At 41.3% G+C, this 25001-nt stretch overlaps 1 protein-coding gene across 20 annotated transcripts in view; it reads right to left on the bottom strand.

The window, feature by feature from the left end:
* The window catches only part of ALPK1 (alpha kinase 1), a 137918-nt gene that overhangs the window by 33004 nt on the left and 79913 nt on the right, over positions 1 to 25001 (bottom strand). The window lies entirely within an intron of this gene.

The following is a 25001-nucleotide window of genomic DNA, read 5'->3' as shown; positions in this document are numbered from 1 at the left end:
CACTGCTTTCATCACCACATAATCCTAAGTACTAACACTTACTGGGCAAAACCAGGTGCCAGGCACAGTGCTAGGTGATTTATATGCACTAATTCAGTATCCTCCTAGCAATCCTAAGAGGTAGGTTCTATTATTATTCTCATCTGTAAGATGGGAAACCTGAGATGCAGAGAGGTGAAGTGATATGCTGAGGTCACATGACCTGTGACTAAGCGCTGAGGTTTGAACACAGGAGGTCCAAATTCAGATCCTACATGCTCCCTTGTTGCCCTGACTCCATGTTAGGAAGCTGGATGGAGCTGCTGGGAGTCTGGAAAGGCCCAGGTAGTGGGTTAACAGGGCAGAGTACCAGAAGAAGAGAGCTGCACAAAGCAAGTTCAGAGATCTGCAGAGGGTCCTCTTTGAGTCAATTATCTGATATTTACTACTATGTTAATAAATGCCATATACATAATTGATTACAGAATATTTGTATTCACAGGCTTTCATCAGTCAGGTAATGCCTGCCAAATACCAGCACAATAATCTTTCCATTTTAAAACTGATGCTTACTTAACCTGTTAAGATATTTAAACTATCAATGTGTTTATTAAGTATATAATTTTTTACTCGACTTATCTTTTTGGTCTGAGTCAATCATTGCTCTCACTGGGATAGAGTTGCCAACTGTTGGGGAGAATATCTCTTCTCTCCTCTCGATGTTTCCTTCCATGTGACGGGAGCTCTATGACCCTAGCATCCCCGGCCTCTTTCTATCACTTTCCTCACTCTGCTCCATGCGGGGTGCAGTGACTAATCTGACTGGTAAATTTTAGAAGAAGAAAGTGGGCGTGTATGACTTCTCCCTTTTTTCTCCTGGGAACAAGCTGTCCAAAGGAAACAGCACTTTGTTGTTACTTTTCTATATCATAAGTCTTGTCTAGTAAGCTGCCCTACATGGAGTATTCTGCCTGGCCCTGTTCCTGTGACTAAATGGGGAGGTCTTTATAATTTTGGGGTTCCACTAGCAGATTCCCTATGTCCAAGACAAAGCTATATCTTCTAACTTGCCCTTTATCAGAATTAAGGGTACTATTTCATCTCTTGTTTGCCTCTTTTCTTTTATTTCTCCATTTGCTCAGAATCCAGGAGAAGAAGAGAGGTACTATTGATGGAATCTTCCCAAAGACCCTGACATGAATAACTGCCTTTCTAAGGCACATCATAACCCTTTCTAGGGAAACTGCTGTGCCCACAGCCCCTGTCTTTGAGGTAGCCACGTATTTTGCTACTTGGCCTTGACACCCTTTTTTCTCCACCCCACAACCAGATCAAGGCCACCTGATCAAGAGTAGCTACCTGATAATCTGACCCCTCATGACTCTGTGGCCAGGCTTTAAAAAACCAGTGTATCAATCTGAACTAAAAAATATAGAATTTGCCTGTTGTTGAAGGATAGAAAGAAAGTAGAGTATGGCCAAGCCATGTTTACCGGCAACACAAGGGAGGATCCAAGAATGGCTCTGAATGCCAGTCCACGTTTTCATGAGTGCCATTCTAGGAATTACATGTCTTGTTTAGTATGCCACATGTATTTTCAAAATATTGCACACCCCCTTTCATGTATTTACTTGATTGAGCTTCTGTTCCTTCCGACCACAAAAAGCCTAACAAAAATTGCAATGCTCAAAACTTCTACTGAGTTTGTCAAATAAACCATCAATCTGAAAAATACAAGTTTCAAAAATGAGAAAAAGTCTGTTGGCTGGGCACAGTGGCTGAAGCCTTTAATCCCTGCACTTTGGGAGGCTGAGGTGTGTGGATCACTTGAGATCAGAAGTTCGAGACCAGCCTGGTCAACATGGTGAAACCCCATCTCTACTAAAAATACAAAAATTAGCGGGGCATGGTGGCACATGCCTGTAGTTTCAGCTACTCAGGAGGCTGAGGCAGGAGAATCACTTAAACCCAGGAGGTGGAGGTTTCAGCGAGCCAAGATTGTGCCACTGCACTCTAGCCTGGGCAACAGAGCAAGACTCGGTCTCAAAAAAAAAAAAAAAAAAGTCTGTCATTGGCATTCATAAAATGTAAATCAAAGATGGAAAAGCAAATTGATGGTTTTATATGTGGCCAGCTGTGTCTACTAAGGCCAGTCTCTCAGCAAGGGTCCTTCCTGTGCTAAAGACACGTAGATATAGTCCTTTGTTTTGTATCTTCAGCTACTATCTTCAGTACTTGCAGTTTCTGCCACTTCCAGCCTTCCCTCTACTTTTGCTTAGAAGGAACAACACTATTCCTGCCACCCTGCTCGTGGCTGTGGACCTTGGGGGGTACTCAGATAGCCTGTGAATGCCCTCTTTTTGATGTTACACTTCAGTGCATGCTTGATTTCTAGTTCTGCTCTCCATCTTTTTTTCTTTTCTTTTTTTGTCTCTGTCACTCAAGCTGGAGTGCAGTGGTGCGATCTCGGCTTACTGCAACCTCTGTCTTTCGGATTCAAGTGATTCTCCAGCCTCAGCCTCCTGAGTAAGAGGGACTAGGTGCTCACCACCACGCCCCGCTAATTTTTATATTTTTAAGTAGAGATGGGGTTTCACTATGTTGGCCAGGCTAGTCTCGAACTCCTGACCTCGTGATCTGCCCGCCTCGGCCTCCCAAAGTGCTGGGATTACAGGCATAAGCCACTGCGCCCAGCCTTGTTCTCCATTCTTATTGGTGTCTCACTTTAGTTTTAGGGAAGCTGCAGTAACTATTCGGGTGGCAATGTTCAGAGGCAGGCTATTCTCCAGAGGTGATTCCCACTCTTTCCTCACTGAGAATAATGGTTTCCACTTGTGTAGGACCATCTAGTCTGTGAAAAATGTTCACACACACCTCTATGACATTTAAATTTTATAGTAACTCTAAAGTCTAAACAAGAAAAGGAAACTGAAGCTGCGAGATTAAGTGACTTTCCAAAGTTATAAAATCGAAAGAGTCAGAGCTAGGCAAAAATTCAAGTCTCTCTCTCTTTTATTTTTATTTACTTATTTTTAATTAATTTTTAGAGACAGGGTCTCACTCTGTCACCCAGGCTGGAGTGCAGTGGCTGATCATATAGCTCACTGCAGCCTCAACCTCCTGGGCCCAAGTGATCCTCCCACCTCAGTTTCTGAGTAGCTAGCTGGCATTACGGGCATGAGCCACTGGTCCTGGTTTCTCTCTTTCACAGTGGTAAAAAATGCATAACAAAATTTACCATCTTGACATTTTTAAGTGTACATTTCAGTAGTGTTAAGTATGTTCACATTGTTGCAAAACAGATCTTCAGACAATTTTCACTTTGCAAATCCAAAACTTTATACCCATTAAACAACAACTCCCCTTTTTCCACTCTCCCCAGTTCCTGGCAACCACCATTCTACTGTAGGGGTTAAGACGTGTGACACCTTTCCTCTTCCATCATAAGGGTCACAGCTGACACTCCTATAATACAAGACAGGTTAGCAAGAGAAAACCATAACAAATTTATTTAATCAAAGTTTGATGTTACATGGGAGCCTTTAGAAATGAAGACCCAAAGACCCAGAAAAAACTGCCTATTTTTAAGGCTTAAGTTTGACAAAGAATAGACAGCCATGTAGAAATGTGATTGGACAGAAGGAGTATGACTAATCATAATAGACTAGGTGTGATGGGACTCAGCAAGACCTATCTGGTGAGATTTTTCTCAGCCTGTCTGTGTAGTATCCTTCCTTCCAGGTACAGGTCTTATAATCTACTATCAGAAGATAGGACAGAGAATTTTTTTATGGCCAGCCTCTACACAGAAAGGCAGGGAAAGGTTAGAGTAATATTTCTAGGTTTTATGACTTGCTTTGGTGGAGAGGAGTTCTAACTTCTATGACTTGCCTTGAGGAAGAGGAATTCTGTGGTTTCTATGACTTGGTTTAGTGGCGAAAGAGGAGTGAGAGAGAGGAGGGCAGGAGAAGGTCAGAGAGAACTTGCTTCTGAGGCTGCTTCTGGGGTCTTTCAATCTCCTTTACTTCAAAGTACTCAGCATGCCAAAATGTCTTACTATGGGGTGTCCTTTTCTGAGCTCCAACATTACTTTCTGCTTCTATGAAGTTGACCACTTTAGATACCTCGTATTAGTGAACTCACACAGCATTAGTCTTTTTACTTCATTTAGCATGATATCTTCAAGGTCCATCCATATTGTGGCATGTGGCAGGCTTTCCTTCCCTTTTAAGGTTGAATAATAATCCATTGTATGTATATACCACATTTTGTTTGCTCATTCATCCATCAGTGAACATTTGGGTGACTTCACCTCTTTTTGTTGTGAATAGTGCTGCCATGGACATAGGTATGCAAATATCTCTTCAACACCCTGCTTTACTTCTTTTGGATATATACCTAGAAGTGGGATTGTTTGATCACATGAGAGTTTTATGTTTAATTTTTTGAGGAACATCCATGCTGTTTTCCACAGAGTTTGCACCATTTTACAAGCCCACCAAGAGTGCACAGGTTCCATTTTCTCCACATCTTTGCAATACTTGAGGAGCACAAGTCTCTTGAGCATCAGTTCATCTTCTGCTTTTCCCCTGTGGCCTGAGCAGGGTTCTGTGGAGCAGTGCCTAATCTGAGAATAAGAAGTTGGGTCTTGGCCAAGCGTGGTGGCTCATGCCTATAATCCCAGCACATTAGGAGGCCGAGGCGGGTGGATCATGAGGCCAGGAGTTCAAGGCCAGGCTGGCCAACGTAGTGAAACCCCATCTCTACTAAAAATACAAAAAATTAGACAGGTGTGGTGGGACGCACCTGTAATCCCAGCTACTTGGGAGGCTAAGGCAGGAGAATTGCTTGAATCTGGGAGGTGGAGGTTTCAGTGAGCCGAGATTGTGCCATTGCACTCCAGCCTGGGTGACAGAGCAAGACTCCGTCTCAAAAAACAAACAAACACAAAAGTTGGGTCTTTAAAGCTGGGGCTGAACTCACTGTTGACTCCAAACAGTGTTTTTAGGGGCCCCACTTCCTTCATTATAATGAGAAAATTCTATGAAAAGGAAAACAAGGACAAATAAAAACAAATTCCAAATGAAAAGAGTATTCTTGTTACATATTTAAAAACGAGAGACAGGAAAGAAAACTTCCCGGGAGATGGCTTTTAATTTTTGTGCTTTGATATTCTCTAGCAAAAGTTGGTATTATGAGAGCAAATGATGATTTGGTGGTAGCTGGGGATCACTACAGTTGGGCACTCCTCACAGTGAGCTACAAGGATACTTAGTAAGTGCAGTGGCATCTTTTATGAAATGGTCTCCCTGAGTTATGAGACAGAGCTTCTTGGAGTCTGGGGAGGCCAAGGTAGCCAGAGTTCACAGGGCAGAGTATCAGAAGAAAATAGCTGCACAAAGCAAGTTCAGAGGTCTGCAGAGGGTCCCCTTTGAGTCTTCAGCAGAATATTGATCAGCTTCTGCATGGAAAGGAACCACCCAAAGCTGGGGGAAAAAGCAACCTGAAATGAACATAGGAAACAATTCTTAGGCCTCAAGCAGCTTATGTTTCTTAGGAAACGATTCTTAGGCCTCAAGCAGCTTGTGTTTCTATCAGCCAGTGTAGAAGAGTCTTGTCATTTACAGGGCATGGGGTAGAGTATTCAGAAAGGTATTGCTTTGGTAGGGAGACTAAATTAGCCTTTGACTATGACTGTTCTTGGCCAACTCTGATACCTTAGAAGAAAGCTTCAAAAGGATCAAATTATTTCCTAACTTGACTGAGTCCCAGAACAAAGCTCAAGAATATTTATAGGCACACAAAATGTTCACAATCCAAGAAGGTAAAATTTATAATCTGGCATTCAGTCGAAAATTGCCAGGTATGAAAGAAGCCCAGATTGCACAGAAAAAGAAATCAATAGAAAGTGACCCCCAGATTACAGTTCAAGAAGGTAGAGTAAAAATTAGGTATATACAGTAGAGACACGGAAGATATAAAAATTGAACCAAGTCAAACGTTTATAGATTAAAGCGATATAAAGTCTGAGATGAAACCACGGGTATCTCGGTTTGTTTCCTAGCTCTAGCACTTATTTGCCATGGCAAATTACTTAACCACTCTGTTCTCAATGACCTCATCTGTGAAATGTGGATAATATTCGTGTGTGGTGCTGTTTCAGGATTAGAGGAAGTGTGGGTCAAATGCTCAGCACAGAGCTTGGTAGATTGTGGGTGCTTAATAAATGACATGGAACACTATGAAAAATATGGAAAGAAGTCAGCTACTCACTTCCACTCTCTTGTATGATGAGACATAAACAGGCACAGACAGACTCCCAAAGTGAGTTTCAGTGGAAGTTTCAATAGAGCAAAACAGAAATAATGGGTCATGCATGTAACATCTACAAGGCTTATCTCAGAGAATGGCTAAACCTCTCATTTTTTTCAATCTCTTTCTTCTCTTCACCAGCTCTGAGGATTGATGTTACTGGAAACTGAGAAAGGAAAAGGAAAATGAGCGGGCTCTGTGGCACTTGGTGAGGGAAAGCTGGGTCTTGAAAGGGGGCCTTCTCAGCACACACGTGCGAATTGCTTTTGGCTGTCGCCAATGGAGGAATCCCTCCCCAAGCACCTGTAAACTGATGCTGCAAACACCCCATTCTGTATCCCTCAAGAACACGCCATATATTTGAGCAGAGAACATTGCCTAATCTATTTTTCCCCCTTCTACTCTTAATAGATTGGAGCACAAAAGCCTGAGAGAGGGTGACCTGCCAGACAAAAGGGCCTTTGAGTTCCTTGGAAAAGTAGACTTGGAGGAGGATGGAAGGAATCCAAGTGGCCCTATTATTTCCACTTGCACTAATTAGACATTTTTCTGTCAGCTATTGAGCACTGCTGAGAGGCCAAACTCACTGAATTCATTTCTAAAGTGTTTACAGAAGTTTGCATCTGTTTGTGTCTCTTCAGGAGGAAAATAAGCACTTCAATAGCATTGTGGAAAATCTAAACGAAGCATCCTATTCTGGAGGACCTGGCATCCCCGAAGCTGCATAATTTAACTCCGTTCAGGGCCCAAACCTCTCGCATCTCTCTCCAAGACCTAACGATGCAAAATGCAGAGAAGTCAACTCAGGAGAATCTTTTCTTTTCATTTTCTTTTCTCTTTCCCTTTTGAAACGGCAGCATGCTGTGCACTACATACAGATTTAGGTGGGTATCATTCTTGCAGCCCCTCTGTCGTGTTTCTACCAGCACTCTGAGAAATTAATACCCACTTTCATTTGCTGCCAAGTAAGGGGATAGTAAATTCCTCAGCAGCAAAGCAGAATACATCATCATCCTGGGAATCTTCCCAAAATGTATGCCGGGGAGGGGGCGGGGGGCACTCTGACATCAGAAGGAGAAAAATGAAAGAGGGCCAAAGTGTGTGGTAGGGAAGGGACGCTAAAGAGTTTCCCTACGTGGTAAAATGTGCCTGGGTTATGCACAATTAGATTAACATGAAAGAGAGCCCCTCTCCCTCCCCCACCCCCTAAAAAAGAAAGAAAAAGAAAACAACACAAAAACCCTAACCCACTGACTACATGGGCAATGCCTTTGAAATGCATATTGGTCTACATGGAATTTGATTCAGGATTCTTTTTGTTTGGGTTTTTAGGCCCACGACTGACCTGCCATCACAGAGGACTCAAAAATATGATCTTTTTAGGTAGTGTCACAGTAACAGAGTTTTAGTGTTGGGATGAACATAGTATGGCTCCAGATCAAAAACAAACAGGGATTCTAATCCTTTATTTTTCCTCGGAGGCTGACTTAGGGGAAGATTGTCCAAACAGCAACCAAATTGTACTTTTCCTGTTATGTGACCATGTTTAAATAAAAATACGTGGATGTGGATGAGACAATGTGCTGGATTTCTGAAGAGAGAGGCTCACAAATGCATGTACACAGACACACGCGTAGACACACACACAGTTGTTTTTTCACATCTGTTTTCAGGATGGGAAATAACAGGGTTCTAATTGCGTTTAAGGCTCAAAGGGAACTTCATGGCCAGGAAGCTGAGTCAGGTGGTAAAGAAATTAAACTCTACAATGAGATTTTGATATACAGATGATTGAAAAAATGCTAAAGAGCCTTTTCTAAGGGCTCTTGCTGAACAGCAGCAAGGAAAAGTATGTGCTGCTTTCATGGTTCCTTGCATTAGTGCCAGCCCCTCCCGATGCTGAGCATCAAGTTTAGGTCCCAGCTATGGGTTCACAGCTGTGATGTGTTCACAGCAGTGACAATGGCAGCTGTTCTCAAGGAGGGGCTGGGTGAGGGGGCTCAGAACTGAAGCCATCTGGCACTGCAATTGGCAGGAGCAGTGTAAGGGGAAATTATTGCTGCATAACAAATTGGGAGATTGGCAAAAGGTAGGGAAAGATGGGAGGTGGGGAAGTCCTGAGATGAGGAATTTTAGCAAAATGAACACATGAAAAGTGATTGACGTCTGCATAGTTATCCATCAATAGTAAAAGCAGAGTGCAAGTGGTACAGATCAAACTGGTGGACGCAAGTCAATGGATGACCAAACATGGCATGCTCCATATTTGTCCACCCACTAAATGTGACAAGGAGGTGAGAAGAAAAAACTGACCTTTCTTAAGGTTTATGCCCAGGGCCTGTAAACATTTCACTGGCCTTTCTTTCACTTTTACCAATAGAAAATGCAGATTCAAACCCTTCTGAAAAATAGTTGTAAGCTTTTTCTCTATCTTAATATCTAAAGATAATATTTTGGATCATCTCGCCCTTTCTCAGATCTACTGTATATGGAGTTGGCCATCTGTTAAAGGGAAAAGAAACCAGTATCAAAATAGGCAACCATCTCACCAGGATCCCTGTGAACCTCATGGCTGGGAGCTAGGGACCTGCACACCTTACCTCTCTTCTGGTGCCCAGGTTGCTATGGCTAGCATGAGTCCAGTTATCATTCTTTGTGATTTCAGCATCCACATTGATGATTCCTCCAGCGCACTGGTGTCTCTTGCCCATGACCTTCTTCTCTCCAGCTATCTTCTGCTACACCCCACCTTAGTCACCTACTCTCATGGTTGGCCATACCTTAGAATGTACGATTTTGGCAGCATTTAAGAATCTCAATTTAAGCATTGCGTTCTCTGGTCTTTATCTCATGTTCTTTCAGCTTCCTTCTTCTATAGCACAAATCCAACAATTCTGCAACCTTTCTGGGACACCCATACAATTCACTGACCCTACTGTTTTGTACTATCCCATCAGTCATCTCATGCCCTCACTTGCCTCTTTAAATTCGATAGTGCGTAAATGTAATAACTTTTAAAAAGCATTCTTGTCTCCTCTCCCTTTTTCTGCCTCTGTTATATTTTTCTGAAAAATGTCATCCACGCTTATTGTTAGAGAAAAACCTTGGACTCACATTAGAGTCACCTGGTAGGACTTTTAAAAGTCCAGATGCCCAGATGGCAGCCCAGACCAGTTAAATCAGAATCTCTGGAGTGCACCTGGGAATTGGTTTCGTTTAACAATCCCAGGTGATTCCAATGAGCAGCCAGAGTTGAGCACTCTGGCTGAGTGAGGCTGATCTTCCAGGCTCTTTCCCCAGTCCTCACTCTCACCTCCCTTCTGTGGATGAAACAAATTATCTGATGGGGGTGACATACCTGGCTCAGACCTTCCTCTCTCCTCTTTTCACATCCTCCTGCCAGGGGAGAGGGTACATTCTGGCCTGTTTTGCATGAAGGAAGGGGCCTGCCAGGAGCAGGATGTATCTGGAGTGAAGAATTTTCCAGCCCACACCTGAATTTTGAAAACTACATTCTCCTATCTGTTTTATAGTCATAAAAGTTACTCTTTTGTATCTACCTTTCAGCTGGTTCTGAATGCAGGAGGGTAAGATCAATGTTATTTATTGGCACCCCAAATTCCAAAATTATATAAAATTCTTTGCCTAACCTGAGCTTCTACCTAAGCAAGTGAAAATGGCTGAAAAAAAAAAACACAACCATGATACTTTAAATTTATGATTGTAACCTGAAGATGGCCCCCATTACTGCCTGGCAATTGGAACTACATTTCTACCTCCTTCTCTCTTCCCAACCCAAATTCCTCTAATCTGAGTCTCAGCTGTTAACCTTGATTATTATTTCACTGAGAAAAGATAGTCAATGAGAAGAGACGGTCCTTATTCTTTTACCTAAATTTGCCAGCCCTCTTGAGTTGGAACCTATGTGTTCCATCTACCCTCTTACTGGTAAGTGTGATACCAATACCTTACTTATAGGTTCAATTCTACTCCTTCTTCACATTATATCTCCCTTCTCTTCTGCATCGTTAATTTCCTTCCAGATCATTCTCATCAGCATCCAAACATGTTGTAATAGCATCTACCTTAAGAACAATCCTTTCATCTAGAACCAAAAATATCATTTGACCCAGCAATCCCATTACTGGGTATATACCCAAAGGATTATAAATCATTCTACTATAAAGACACCTGCACACATATGTTTATTGCAGCACTATTCACAATAGCAAAGACTTGGAACCAACCCAAATACCCATCAATGATAGACTGGATAAAGAAAATGTAGTACATCTACACCATGGAATACTATGCAACCACAAAAAAGAATGAGTCCATGTCCTTTGCAGGGACGTGGATGAAGCTAGAAGCCATCATTCTCAGCAAACTAACACAGAAACAGAAAACCAAACACTGCATGTTCTCACTCATAAGTGGGAGCTGAACAATGAGAATACATAGATGCAGGGAGGGGAACATCACACACCGGGGCCTGTCGGTGGGTAGAGGACAAGGGGAGGGACAGCATTAGGACAAATACCTGATGCATGTGACGCTTAAAACCTAAATGATGGGTTGATAGGTGCAGCAAATCACCATGGCACATGTTTACCTGTGTAACAAAACTGCACGTACTGTACATATATTCCAGAACTTAAAGTAAAAATAAAAAAAGAGAGAGAAAAACAATCCTTTCTCAGTCATACATCTGTCTCCAGCTCCTATCCCATTTCTCTGCTGCCCTTTCCAGCCAATCCCAAAAGAGTTGTCTAAACTCACTGTCCTCACGTCCTTACCTGCCACTCTTTCTTAAATCTATAATTTTCATCCCTAACACTTCATTGTACCTATTCTTTTCAAGGTTGCTAACAAATCCAGTGACCATTTATTTATTCTCATGTTATTCAAACTCCTAGAAGATTTAGCTGAGCAAATCAATCCCTCCTTAAAAAAGAAAAAAAATTCAGGTGGCTTCTGGCATTGCACATTCTCCTGGTTCCCTTCCTTGCTCTGATTTGCTGAATCAAGCTTCTTTCCCAGCTTCTGAACAAGGAAGGCCCTAACGATCAGTTCTGAGACTGCTTCTCTCCTTCAGCTGCACTCAGCCTGTTCTATGGCCTCAAATAGCAACTCTGATGATGAATCCCATGTTTAAATACCATCCTGTTTCTCTTTGCTCGAATGCAGACTCGTATATGGAACTGCCCACCACAGCCCAAGTTGGATGTCAGGATCTCAAACTCATCATGTTTAAAACAGAACTCTATTTTTCCTCCATTCTTGCTTCTTCTTCAGTGTTCTCTGTCTCTGTAGTGATGTCTCATTCACTCATTTGCTTAGGACAAAACCTTGGAGTTTTGACTCCACATTTGTGACTCTTTTTTTTCCCTTGTCCTCTACACCCAATCCATTAGTAAATCATGTTGGCTCTACCTCTAAAATACGTGTAAGATCTGACCATTTGTCATCTCCTCCAGGGCACCCACTTCAGTCAAAGCCACTGTTACAGTCTTGCTTGGATAGGGTCCCTGCTCTTGCCTCTGGTGTTTCTCCCTTACACAGCAGAGTGATCCCCTAAAATGTAAGCTTAATCATGTCAGTTCCCTGCTCTTGACTTTAACATGGCTTCCCATCACATTTAAAATAAAATTTAGGCCAGACACCATGGCTCAGGCCTATAATTCCAGCACTTTGGGAAGCCAAGGCAGGAGGATCACTTGAGCCCAGGAGCTTGAGAGCAGCCTGGGCAACATAGGGAGACCCTGTCTTTACAAAAATATATATTTTTAAAATTAGCCAGGCTTGGTGGTGCTTGCCTGTAGTCCCAGCTATTCTGGAGGCTGAGGTGGGAGGATCACTTGAACACAGAAATTTGAGGTTACAGTGAGCTATGATCACACCACTGTGCTCTAGCCTGGGCAACAGAGCAAGAGGCTGTCTCTTAAAAAAATTTTTTAAATTTAAATCTGTTATCATGGCCAATAAGATCCTATATGATATTGCCTCTTAATACTTCATTGACCTATTTACTCTTATTTTCATCACTTCTCACCATTCTCCAGCCTCTTTGCTCATCCTCCAACAAGTCTTTGTATATGTTGCTCCTTCCCTCTGCAATGCTGTGCCCTCAGCTATCCGCATGGCTCCCTCATTCAGATCTGGGCTCCAGTCACCTATTCAAAAAAGCCTTCCCTCACCATTCCTCTACAATCATATTAGAGTATCTATAGTCACTCACTATCTCTTGACTCTGCTTTGTCATCATAGACTTTATTACTCTCCAATATTAAATTATATATATACCATCTGACTGTGCTCAATCTCATCAACGGTGGTGCTTTATCAATACAGATTCGTGGATCTAAATAAAGATCCACTAAATCAGAATCTTGAGTAGTAAGACCTAGGAATATATATATTTTAAGAAGCTGCTCCCCACTCCACCCCAGCTAATGCATACATGTCCCACATAATTCTAGTTCATTCATCCTGTTGACCAGTATTTGGAATCTCTAGCATAAGTCATTTAAGTCATAAACAGATATAAATTATGTGCATTTTAAGCATATTAGGCAAAAGTATGGCCTCAGACAAAGAGTGAAGGGAAGTTGTTATAATTCTGTGATCAAAGCAATATAATAGGAGAGCTACTGAGACAGGTTAGGGGTCTGGCCTCTAAGCCCTTTTAAAGCTCTACTTGACAGTGACTCCAGAAGACACAGAGGTCTGAATTTCACATACAGTGCCCATGGAAATATTGGTTGGTGCAAAAGTAACTGCAGTTTTTTGCCATTTAAAAGCAATAGCAAAAACTGCAATTACTTTTGCACCAACCTAATAATTCATGCCTAGTGTAATAGGAGGTTTTCAACAGCCATGAAAGGAATATATTTCGCCTGTGGTCTTCACATACAGAATATACATAAAAAGCTCCAGAATTGAGCTGAGAATATTTTCAAAATGTGACCGATTACCCACATATGTGGAAAACAAGCCAGTATTGAGACTACTTTTACGAAGAAGCTAGTGAAATCTATTACTAGAGGGAGATGCTGTGGGAAAAGGCAAAGAAAACGGGTTTCAGCTGTACCGAGGCACTACGTGATTTTGCGTGTTACTTAACCTTTAGACGTTAACATTTACATCTATAAAGTAAAGATAACAATGCCACAGGGCCTGGCACTGTGGCTTACGCCTATAATCCTAGCAATTTGAGAAGCCAAGGAAGGAGGATTGTCTGAGCTGAGGAGTTCGAGACCAGCCTGGGCAACATGGTGATGACCTACCTCTCTTAAAACACAAAAAAATAGCGGGATGTGGTGGCACATGCATGTGGTTCCAGCTACTTGGGAGGCTGAGGTACAAGAATTGCTTGAACACAGGAGATGGAGGTTGCAGTGATCATGAGATCATGCCACTGCACTCCGACCTGGACAACAGAGTGAGACTCTGTCTCCAAAAAAAGAAAAAATAAATAAAAATAACAGCACCACATAATGACTGAGAAGATTACAGAGGAGTACATGTAAGGTGCCTAGCACTTAGTAGATGCTCAATAAATAATAACGTATTGTTTTGACAGTGGATTGAGGGTGAGATTGTGAAATAAGTTTCTGAGATCTCAAAATACAAAGAAAATTCTAAAACTTTCCATTTAAATTTATCAGTGAGAAAGAAATTAAGCTTCACTAACATTTTAAAAAGTGAATTGACATAAGCACCTTCCTCTGTTATGTGCGATAGTTACTCAGCACAGATGGCACATGATCGTGCTTCATCCTGGAGGAGCTGATGACTGGAACTCTCTTGTTGGACGGTTTCACTGTACAAACTGTACTGCAGTTTATATAGTTGGTAAGTAGGTGTATAGTTTCTAGTATCAGAAATCATAGATACTTTGGAATAATTCATAATGAGAGGGGGAAATACTACAAAAACCTCCAGGCAAAGTTCCTTAGAGAATGGCCAAATATGGAGCTTAGACATTTTTCTTTTATGAAAGGCTTTTCTATCAGCCTGTTCTGTGATGACAAGTGGCTGACAACAGTACGCTGTGCAACAGGTATTCTGAAAAATATCTTTCAAATAATGAGGGCTGGAAGTATTTTCTTCATTGTGATTTAGGTACTAAAAATATCATATATTTTAAAACACACGAATGAGAATTTTTTTTCTTTCTTTCCTAAGGAAACATGACAACTAAGAAAATTTTAACCCTTTTAAAAAAATGTTCCAAATGAAGAGTTTGAATGGATTTTTGGCATCCTTTGTTAAAAAAAGTATCCTCTGATTAACTTGCAGAAACATGCAATTGACATTGGGGAATGCAGAAATTTGCTAGCTGCATTTCAACAAATGATGTCTCATAATTGGTAGATGGATTGAAATGCGAGTGATGTGAATTTGTAATCATAGCTGACCATTTCTATTTGGATCTATACATCTTTGACACATAAATTTTTAACTGTGACAGTCATTAAAACCAAGTATTAAAGTAAACTGTACAAGCTACATCTTCAACGCAGAGGACTAATTCAAGATTTTTAAAACTAAACACCGTATGTTACAATCTTAACATGAACAAAAAAGTTCTCATGCCAATATAGCACTTTAAAATTTATTTTAAAGTATTCATTTAATCTTTGTCTCATTCTTCTTAAATTTCTATTCTACTGAAATCTATATACATAGTAATGCACAGTACATGCATATCATTAAATAAATAAATGTATAATGTGGTGCTTATGTAAAAGTTTTTACTGATGAGATGAGCAATAAAAATGTTTTAAAGACAATTGATTCAAATGAATAGATTCATGGGATAATAGTAAACTTCTTTTGTGCTGTACGAATATGTCTAATAAAAGAAAGTACTGATTCAAAATCTATGAATTTGTTGAGCTTAAAAAGGCTTGGGTTTTGCCCTTGTGAGTGAGATAATCTTGTTTCATGAAGCAGGCAGGTGATTACACATGATGAAAGGGTGGGAGAAGGAAATCCAGGGCATATCCCTGCTGAAGTATACTTGGTGACATGGCTTGGAAATAGCTCTCAAGCTCTCTGAGCCAATCATCTTATCTGTAAGATAAGTATAATAAATTTCACTTTGCAGGGCTGTCATCAAGATTATATGCTGTGAAGAATATATCACATTGAAAAGTATGAAATTGCTGGTGTTTGACGTTTGTTGCATACAAAGGTGATACTTTCATATGGTTCAACCTCATATAAACACTGTCAGATATATGGAGATAATATTATTTCAGCTCCTCATTTACTTAACATACAAGATTTGGGAGGTGATGTTTTTCTTATTTGCTGCCAGAAAGAATGAACACATCCCTAGGATTTATTTTCTGAAGGTCATCACTTTCTTTTGTCTGCCCAACACTTGAACCTGTTCATTTTCTGCTAGCATTTTGAGCTGGGTTGCTCAGCCCACTTGTCTTAGTCAAATCAACTACTCCAGGACTTGGCTCAGCCTTCAGGCCTCATTATAGGGAGACATGAAATTCATGCCATAGATTTAGCCTCATCAAAGGGATAACTTGCATGCCTGATTCTGTGGCAACCAAAGTTTCTTGGTAGAATTTTAAGGACAAGTCACCATTTTAATTTATCTTCCATTGAAACTTGAAAGTACTATATTAAAAGGGCAGTTTTTGGCAGAGTTTTAGAGCAGGGTTTAAATCCTTGGTGATTTTAATCAGACTCTACCTTAAAGTCTGAAAATACATAGGCCTTGGGGCTAATATTTTCCTCCAAAGCTCCATTCTCTTGGCAACTAATTTTCACTTATTAAATAAAAAATACTTTTGAAGCATCTAAACCTTTTATCTGGCTTCTTTTCAAAACAAGAACTATAATGTTCAGCAAAAGAAATTCAAGTTTTAAATGTTGATTATTGAAAATTATACAATTTCGGTTTTAATTAATTCTGCTCAGAATAAAATAGTCAAATCACAGGAACAGAAAGAGGCAGAGGGGCAGGCTATGGGGCAGCAGAGAGAAAAGAAGTACAACAAGGACAAGGCTGCCCCAGCCCTACGACAGCCTGCCTAGCCAGGCAGTCATGTAGATTCAGGAAGAAAACACCACATTTAGGAGTAGGAAACCCGGCTCTGGTGATCCCATCATTTCCACGAACTGGCTGTGTGACTTGGTGAGCCTCTTCTCATTCTCTCTAGATTTCAGTTTCCCCACCTACCCAACAATGGGCTTGAAATAGAGGACCTCTGAATTTCTCTCCAGCTTTGATGTTCTACCATTTGATGGAGAAATAACTTGTACTCAATACCAATTAGATACACAGTATGTGTGTATGTACACCAGGGTAAAATGATCTAAAAAATATAACAGAAGGATAATGATACTCAGCTTATAGCAGGCCACCAAATGGGAAGAGAAAAGGTTTGGAAAGAATAACATTGCATTTTGAATTCTTACTTTACTCAGTGAAAAGATATAGTACTTAAGTCACTTAATTAATGACTTTAGCCTCCCCATTGTTAAGATGTGTGCACTTCAGTATTTGTACTTGCTCTTAGAAAAGTGGTGAGAAGTTTTTGAGCATTTGACCTTGTCTAGATTTAAGGACAACTGTTTAACAATCCTTCTTCTTTCTCTCTCTCTCTTCCCTTCCTTTATTATAATGGTAAGCAATGTTTGTTGTAAAGAATCAAAGAAGTATAAAGAACAAAAGTAACTAGTATTCTCACCACCTTGATGAAAATGTTCACCCAAATTTATTTAGAAGATTTTCTTGTTGAGGATTAGTATTAGGTACTTCTGTAAGATCTATATGGTTGTCTTGTTTTTGTTTTATTTTCTTTTAATTAGTTGAGATTTTTCCCAACTCCCCCCACCCTACCCCCCCACCCCCTGCACCAAATTTAAGTATGAAGGAATGCCAGCCTGCTATTTTGGAAAGATGCTTCGGTTGCATTGTGGAGAGAAGCTAGCAGGCCATGGCAGACTCTCTGCCAATATATTTCTGGGTCTTCTCCTTCTGGGCACATGGTGGGATTGTATTTCTCTGACTTCTTAAAAAGAAGTGTGACCACATGGCTTCTCTGGACCAATGGTCACATCTGTTGGATTAATTGCATTTAAAACCCAGTGTGCAATTCCTTATTTCTGCTTCCCCCTGCAATGGCAACCAGCCATATCCTAGATGTTAGGTGTCTCATCAATCTGGGCTCCTGAGGAGACTGACATAAAGCAGAGCCTCCCACTGACCTCAGATGGACATGTAGCAAGAGGACAGAATAAACCTTCTTTGCTTTCAGCCCCTGAGTGTTTGTTTCTTTGTTTGTTTTTAAATCTGTCTGCAGCATGACCTTCCTGTTCTTACAGATACAGGGAATGTGACTAGAGTTAGGGAGAGGAGTTGGATATAATTTAGGAAAGAGGGCCAGGTATAGTGGTTCACGCCTGCAATCCCAGTACTTTGGGAGGCCTAGGCAGGTGGATCACTTGAGCTCAGGAGTTTGAGACCAGCCCGGGAAACATGGTTCTGGGAAACCCATCTCTACAAAAAAATAAAAAAAATTAGCCAGGCATGGTGACATGCACTTGTAGTCCCAGCTACTTGGGAGGCTGAAGTGGGAGGTTGGCTTGAGCCTGGGAAACAGAGGTTGCAGTGAGCCAAAATTGTACCACTGCACTGCGCTGCAGCCTGGGCAACAGAGACATACCCTCTCTCAAATAAATGAAATTACTTTTAATTGCAAGAACCACAATTACATTTTCACTAACCTAATAATAATAATATTCCAAGAAAGAGATGATATGCTCTGAACCAGAATAGTTACAGTAGGATTAGGGAAAGGAAGATGTATTTGAGAGACATCTCAGAGGAAAATTATTAGGATTTGGTAACAAATGAGATATGAGGGTTGGGGGGAAGATAAAGCCAAGGTCTTGATTTGGGGAACTGGGGGTTTATAGTGCCATTTACCGATATGGTGATCACTGGGGGTGGATAAAGTTTGGTTGGTGGAGGGAGAAGTTGAGAGATGATGAGTCCAGTTTTGGACCTATTGAACTTGAGATATCTAGGACATCCAAATGGAATAACTGAGTGGGCTCTTGACTGTACTATGTACCACAAACTGATGAAGTGGGAAGAGTGATATGTTTTTCCCAATCTTTTTTCTCTAGTTATGTTTAAGAACAAAATAGCTTAGTAGATACTAGAGCCTATTCTTTTCCTTTTAGAAACATTTTTGTTGAAATATTCCATTGAACAAATTCTGCTTTTTCCTGTGGACTGGGGTTTATTTTGCCTTCTGTTCTATAGAGGCACAGGCTTACATACTTACATTCATTGAAGGTGTGCATTTTAAGTGTCAGGGATATAATGGTGAACACAGATAAGGCCTGGTCCTCATGGAGCTTGTAGCTAGCAGAAGAGAGAGACAGGAATAAAAGAAACCGCACAAACAAATGTAAACTGCAACTTTGAAAAGGTGGTACCTCATAGCCAAGGGAATTGGGGAATTTCGATTTAGTCCCAGAGATCAGGGCAGGCTTCCCTGAAGAACTGAGACATGAGCTAAGAAGGGAGAGATAAACAGAAATTAATCAGGCAAAGGAGGGAGGGAAGAATGTCTTGGGAATGGAGAGCAGCTATGTGCATGGAAGAATCCCGGTAAGAGTATGGACTGAAAGGAGGCCATGAGATGGAGATGGTGCAGCAGGGGCAGCCGAGGGAAGGACTGTGCCTGGCTGGGCCTGTGGGCTTCATTTCAGAGTTTTGCATTCCTAGGCATATTGGGGTGACAGGTGTAGTTTACACAAACACCTCTGTGCATGGAGAAGAGATGTGGAGGAGTGAAGGGGGATGGATGTGGGAGGCTTTTCAGGAAGCAATGGCAGGAGCCCAGGTGAGATATAGCTGCAGCTGCAACAGGAGTAGTGATGGGGTGGAGGGGAATTGAGGAGTGATTTAGAAAATAAGACCTACTAAGCTTGGTGATGGAGTGGATATGTCAGTCAAGGGAGAGGAAGGTGACAAGAACGACCTTGAAGCTACTGGACCCTGAAAGGGGACCTTATTTGAAAGCAGGGAAGAGAAGGACCATGAGTTTCAGATGTCTCTAAGACATCCAAGAAGCACATGCCAGCTTCCCCTCCCGTGCTGTCTCAGGCAAAGGCATCACTGCCCTGCGTGTCGCGAGACTGAAATCTTATACTTAGTGCCCACTCACCCTGTCTGTCCAACAGGTCACCACATGCTCTTCTGTCTTTGACAAGTAGCTCAGCTCCCTTCCTCATACTCCATTCTTCTGATCTGCTATCTTATCTAGGGGACCTAAACAAAATACAATTGTTGCAGCCTCAGAGACACCAGACATTTGGCTGGAGCAAGGTTCTTTCCGAGACAAACTTTCATTTTCAGATCATGGCAAGATCCAGAGGTTCCTGAATTAGTCAGGGCAAGAGTAGGAGCAATCAGGCCCCTGGCCATGGCTGTGACCAACCACTGGTATCTCAACATCTTAAAAGCCAGTACAGGCTGGGCGTGGTGACTCACGCCTGTAATCCCAGCACTTTGGGAGGCTGAGGTGGGCGGATCATGAGGTCAGGAGATCGAGACCATCTTGGCCAACATGGTGAAACCTTGTCTCTACTAAAAATACAAAAAATGGTCGGGCACGGTGGTGCGTGCATGTAGTCCCAGCTACTCAGGAGACTGAGGCAGGAGAACTGCCTGAATCCAGGAGGTGGAGGCTGCAGTGAGCCGAGATCGCGCCACTGCACTCCAGCCTGGGCAAGAGAGTGAGACTCTGTCTTAAAAAAAAAACAAAAAAAAAGCCTGCATGGCCCTCCTCATGTGCCCCTAAATGGAAAGAACAGAGCTGTCCATAGAGAGATGGGGAGTTCAAATTGTGACTTTGAAAAACCACTTCTCCGAGCATTAATTTTCTTAACTGTGAAAAGGGAATTATAACACTTTTCTTTAAGGGTTGTCGACATAGCTGAAAGAACATAGATTGAGCAACTGCCGCATATTAGGAGGTCAATACATGGGAAGAACCATTCCAATAAGCCGGACTTTGACAAGGGTTGCCCTTTCTCTTCGTTCTTGTAGTTTTCCAGGACATGAACTGGGTCTTCTCTTTCTTCTGCACTTCTCTCAGTGTTCTATCAAATGTCTGGCACATGCTGACACCCACTAAAGTTTGTGGAATGAATGAGTGCAGAGTTTTTCTTCACTTTGTGGTGTGTTTTTCTTTTTTCTTTTTGCATCCTGATGAAAAGGGTTTCTGCTATGAAAGCCCCAAAGCAAGTAAGATGAAAAATGCTGAAAGAATCATAATCCAAACAGCACCTGTTACTGCTTTTGAATCCTCTATTACTAATATAAAAACCAGCACCTGGAATAAATGTTTTAAAATTAATTTTAAGGAAATCTTTTAACCAAGAGCTTATTCATGGAGGGAATTTTATTACTTCCATAACTTTCTGTAACTTGATATTTCATTTCTTAATAAATTCATACTTTGGTTTCTTTTGCTAAAGTTTCTCCTCCATCCCCTGAGCTCACAAGTTAGTCACACTAGGCGTTTTTAAAGCGTTTTCTGCAATCTTGCAATGACCAACTCTTATATTTATTCATGTTTATGTTTTAAATCTCACCCCTCTAACATCTTAAGTAGTTCAGAAATAAAAATATCAACAAGTCAAAGGCACCAAGATAATATGAAAAGGCATATTAGAAAAAATATTCTGACCATGCAGCCATAAAAAAGAATGAGAGCATGTCTTTTGCAGGAACACAGTTGGAGCTGGAGGCCATTATCCTTAGCAAAGTAACACAGGAACAGAAAACCAAATATCAAGTGTTCTCACTCTAAGTGGGAGCTAAATGACGAGAACTCATGGACACGTAGAAGGGAACAACACACACTGGGGTCTGTCGGAAGGTGGATGATGGGAGGAGAGAGAGGATCAGGAAAAATAACTAATGGGCACTAGGCTTAGTACCTGGGTGATAAAATACTCTGTACAACAAACCCCTGTGACACAAGTTTACCTATGTAACAAACCTGCACGTGTAGCCCTGAACTTAAAATAAAAGTTAAAAAAATTCTTGGGACTAAACTGATCGAACTTTATTCATCCACAGGGGTTTTCCACAAAATAGCATAAGGAAACAACTAAACATTTATTATTATTATTATTATTATTATTATGGTGTCTCTTCAAATGTCTCCAAGGCACCACAGATACTTTCCAAAAATATTTACAACATCAGGGCTATCAGATTACCCATTTTTCATGGTTGTAGAGTTGAAAAGAACATGGGAAAAACGATATCCTCCTTCTAAGCCTGCTTTATGTCCTCAGACTGTGCTTTCAGTGCCAACCTACAAAAATCATCTCGTATCTCCATGAGTGGGCACCACAGTAAATCCAGGGCTGACTGACAGCAGGCCCCTCCCTCCCCAGAAATAGGCCAGTCTTCCTTCACCATCAGGACCCCCAAACCTGTGCAGGGAATGTCCAAACTCAGGGCTATCACACAGCTCTTGGCCTTGCAGCCCAATCTGTTCCCACTTGCAAATCCAAACACACCCTTTATTCTACGTTTTGAAAGCTTTACTTTCATAGTTTCTTTTAATTCACCAGACATTTTTTGTTGTTGTTTAGAAGAGTGAAAACTACAGAAAGAAAAATTCCCAAGGTGTCATCCACGTTGAGTCCTTCCCCGGCACCTCAGCAGCAAGTTAGGATTCTATGGGTTTTCCTAGCTAGCACTCCACCGCCATGGCCCAAAGCTGAGCTAAACAGAAGCTAATGCTAAATGCCTTCAATACTTTTTGAAAAATCCATCAAAGGTTCTGCTGAATGATATTTATAAGGGCCTTACTGTTCTCTTTCACAGACTGAAATGCCCTTCTCCGACACTTGAAAAAAGTTGCTCATGCTTTTCATCTTTCCCTCTCAGAGTGTAAACATTGTTTTGAGTGAAAAGAGCTGAAGGAGTGCTTACTTTCCCTTGAAATTTTATTTTTAAATAAGAGAGGGAGAAAATCCTTTTTCTGACTAATACTAATAATACAGGTCAAAGTGTCAGGCGATATACAATTAAATGGAAAACAAAAAAGGTTCCCCCTCTCTTTCCCACAGTACAATGGCCCTGGAATATAAATTACCGATGAAGATGAAATAATACTTCAAAGACTATAGGGCAGGGCAGCTCGGTGTTTACAAAGTATTTTCTATGGCACGATGAGACATTAAAGATGATGGTAACCCACGGACTTGAGGGTGTTGCTGAATAGACCAAAACTAGCATGAGGTAGGATTTTAGGTCCCCGTAGCCTGTGACCCCGTGATATGCTTTGTTTTACAAGGGCAGCTGCAGTTATCAACAGATGTTTCAGCAATAAATAATTGGTATCATCTCGGAAAAGACCCATCTACCTAGGGAGAGGGCATAATACCAAAACACTGCCCAGCTATTACAGCCACATTAATCTCCCATCTCTTCAGGTTTCTCGGGGAGCCTACTGCAGGTGTTTTTTCTGGGAGAGCGCGGACAAACTCTCTCAAGTCAGCAAGCTTTGTGTGGAGTGTAAAGGAGGTTGGCCCCTGCCATAAATTTCTGTCTGTGGCCACACACCAAAGGAAAAGGGATTGGAGAGTCAGGGAGGAGGGGAGGAGAGCAGTGGGGAGGGAGGAAATGGGAACACAGTGGAGACCAGAAAGCAAAACACAAAACATGTATCATTTTTCTTGGTTAAATTCAGCCCAAGAGAATAACACTATAAATGACTCTTCATTTTACCAACTCATGAACTGTGGAAAACAGTTGTTTGTGACTGGCCTTTTTCTTAAGCATTCTGTGCTCAACTTCGATCTGTTAATTGTGGAATTAAAGACACAGTGTTTATTCTCTGAGTACAATGCTAATTTGAAAAACAGGGGGGAAGCATTTTATGGGAAGGATTCATTTCAAGGTAAAAAAAATCACAGAAAGTTTATATTCATGAATAAACTATAATAAGAGAGAAAACATGAAAAGACAAACTCAGTAATCTTTAACTATTTTTTATGTGAGAATGGAATTTCACAATTAATCAGTTATTAAAATATGACCAGCCAGCTCTGATAAACTCTAATATTGAAATTGACCTAATTGGGATACGGTGAAACAAAAACAAATCATGGAATTTATTCAAACTATTTTTAATAATCTAAGATATTAAAAATAGATTTTAGAAGCACCTGACTCACAGGGTGCTATGGTTCTCCGTATTTACAAAACAGAGTGGTTTAGCAATTGTGCACTTGGGGTCTGGCACAATAGGAGAACATCCTAAAAGTCATTAGGAGGTGTGGTTGTTTAATTTATAGCTTGCTGGGCAAGCTAAAGAAAATGATGCTCAGAGTTCAAAAAGCTGTCAGATTAAATACATTAGAGACTAAAGAAGGCCTAATAGACAGTGCCCCTTAGAGCTGCCACTGAGTGACCTTGTGAGCTGGGCTCACACTTCTTAAATTCTCTATGCTTCTATTTCTCCAGTGGTGAAATTTGTGTAGTGTAGAGAGGCATAGTGGGAGGTATCGTAAGTGGGCTCTTAAAACAGTCTACCAACTATGAGCAGCTTCTCTCCCAACTCACATTAAACCCCCAATGCAGCGGGACTGACGTTTTTAAATGATGTTTAAAAACATCATTTTCAGTTTATAAGCTAATATCACTACCAGCTTTGAAGGCAGGGCTCAGGGATCTGGTGATTGCAGGATGGAATGAGGGGAGTAAAACCCCAGTTCTAGTGATGTGCCACATCTCCAGCACTCAGCCTATGTTCAAAAGTCAGAGAAACCTGCTAAGCCCAAAGGTCAAAGCAGGAGTCACTCCCTCTTGCGAGGCCATTTTGCTCTCGCCTTCCTTGGAAGGTTTGTAAAGTTCTTTCATGCCACTAAGCTAATTCCACAAGCGATCTCCAAGCAAGTAAAGTGACCATCAGCTTTTGCAGGAGGGAGTCTGAACAACAGTTCCCAGAATTGATGAAAAAGAGATTTTTTTATTGGGTTGGTCTCCTACAGCCTTCTCACTGGATTCTCCTTACTCCTTACCTTGCCCCTCTCCACTATATCCTCGTTCACACTCTCTGCCTTTCCCCCTTGCTCGCCACTCTACTCTTCCCTGCCAGCAGTGGCTCTCAAACTTTAGCATCAGAATCATCTGGAGGGCTTGTCTAATGCTGATTGCTGGACTCTCACTCCCAGGGTGTTTGATTCAGTAAGGGTTTTTGATTTGAGCCCAAGAATTTGAATTTCTGACCAGTTTTCAGGTGATGCTAATCCATTGTCGGGAGGTCTCACATTCATAGCCACTGCTTTAGAGCTGCAGTGTCCAATAAAATGGCAGCCCTGACCACACGTGACTATTTACATAGAAATGAATAAAAAATAGCTAAAATAAAAATTCAGTTCTTTGGTCCCATTCACCACAAATTTAAGTGCTTGAGAGTCATCTGTGGCAAGTGGCTACCATATTGAACAGCACAGTTGTAGAACATTTCCATCATCAATGCAGAAAGTGTTACTGGACGGCCTACAGCTTACTTCAGATACAATAAGCAAACCTCATGGCTTCTACCTATGTTTTCAAGCTCTTCACTTGGTGCTTCCTGATGGAGAATTGGAGCTGGATGAAGGAGAAGGCTGTAAGTCACAATTTCACCACTTAC

The sequence above is a fragment of the Macaca fascicularis genome, chromosome 5 (genome assembly GCF_037993035.2).
Source record: "Macaca fascicularis isolate 582-1 chromosome 5, T2T-MFA8v1.1".
Classification (NCBI taxonomy): Eukaryota; Metazoa; Chordata; class Mammalia; order Primates; family Cercopithecidae; genus Macaca; species Macaca fascicularis.
The sequence above is the reverse complement of the archived record's forward strand: the minus strand, read 5'-3'. Positions and strand labels throughout refer to the sequence as shown.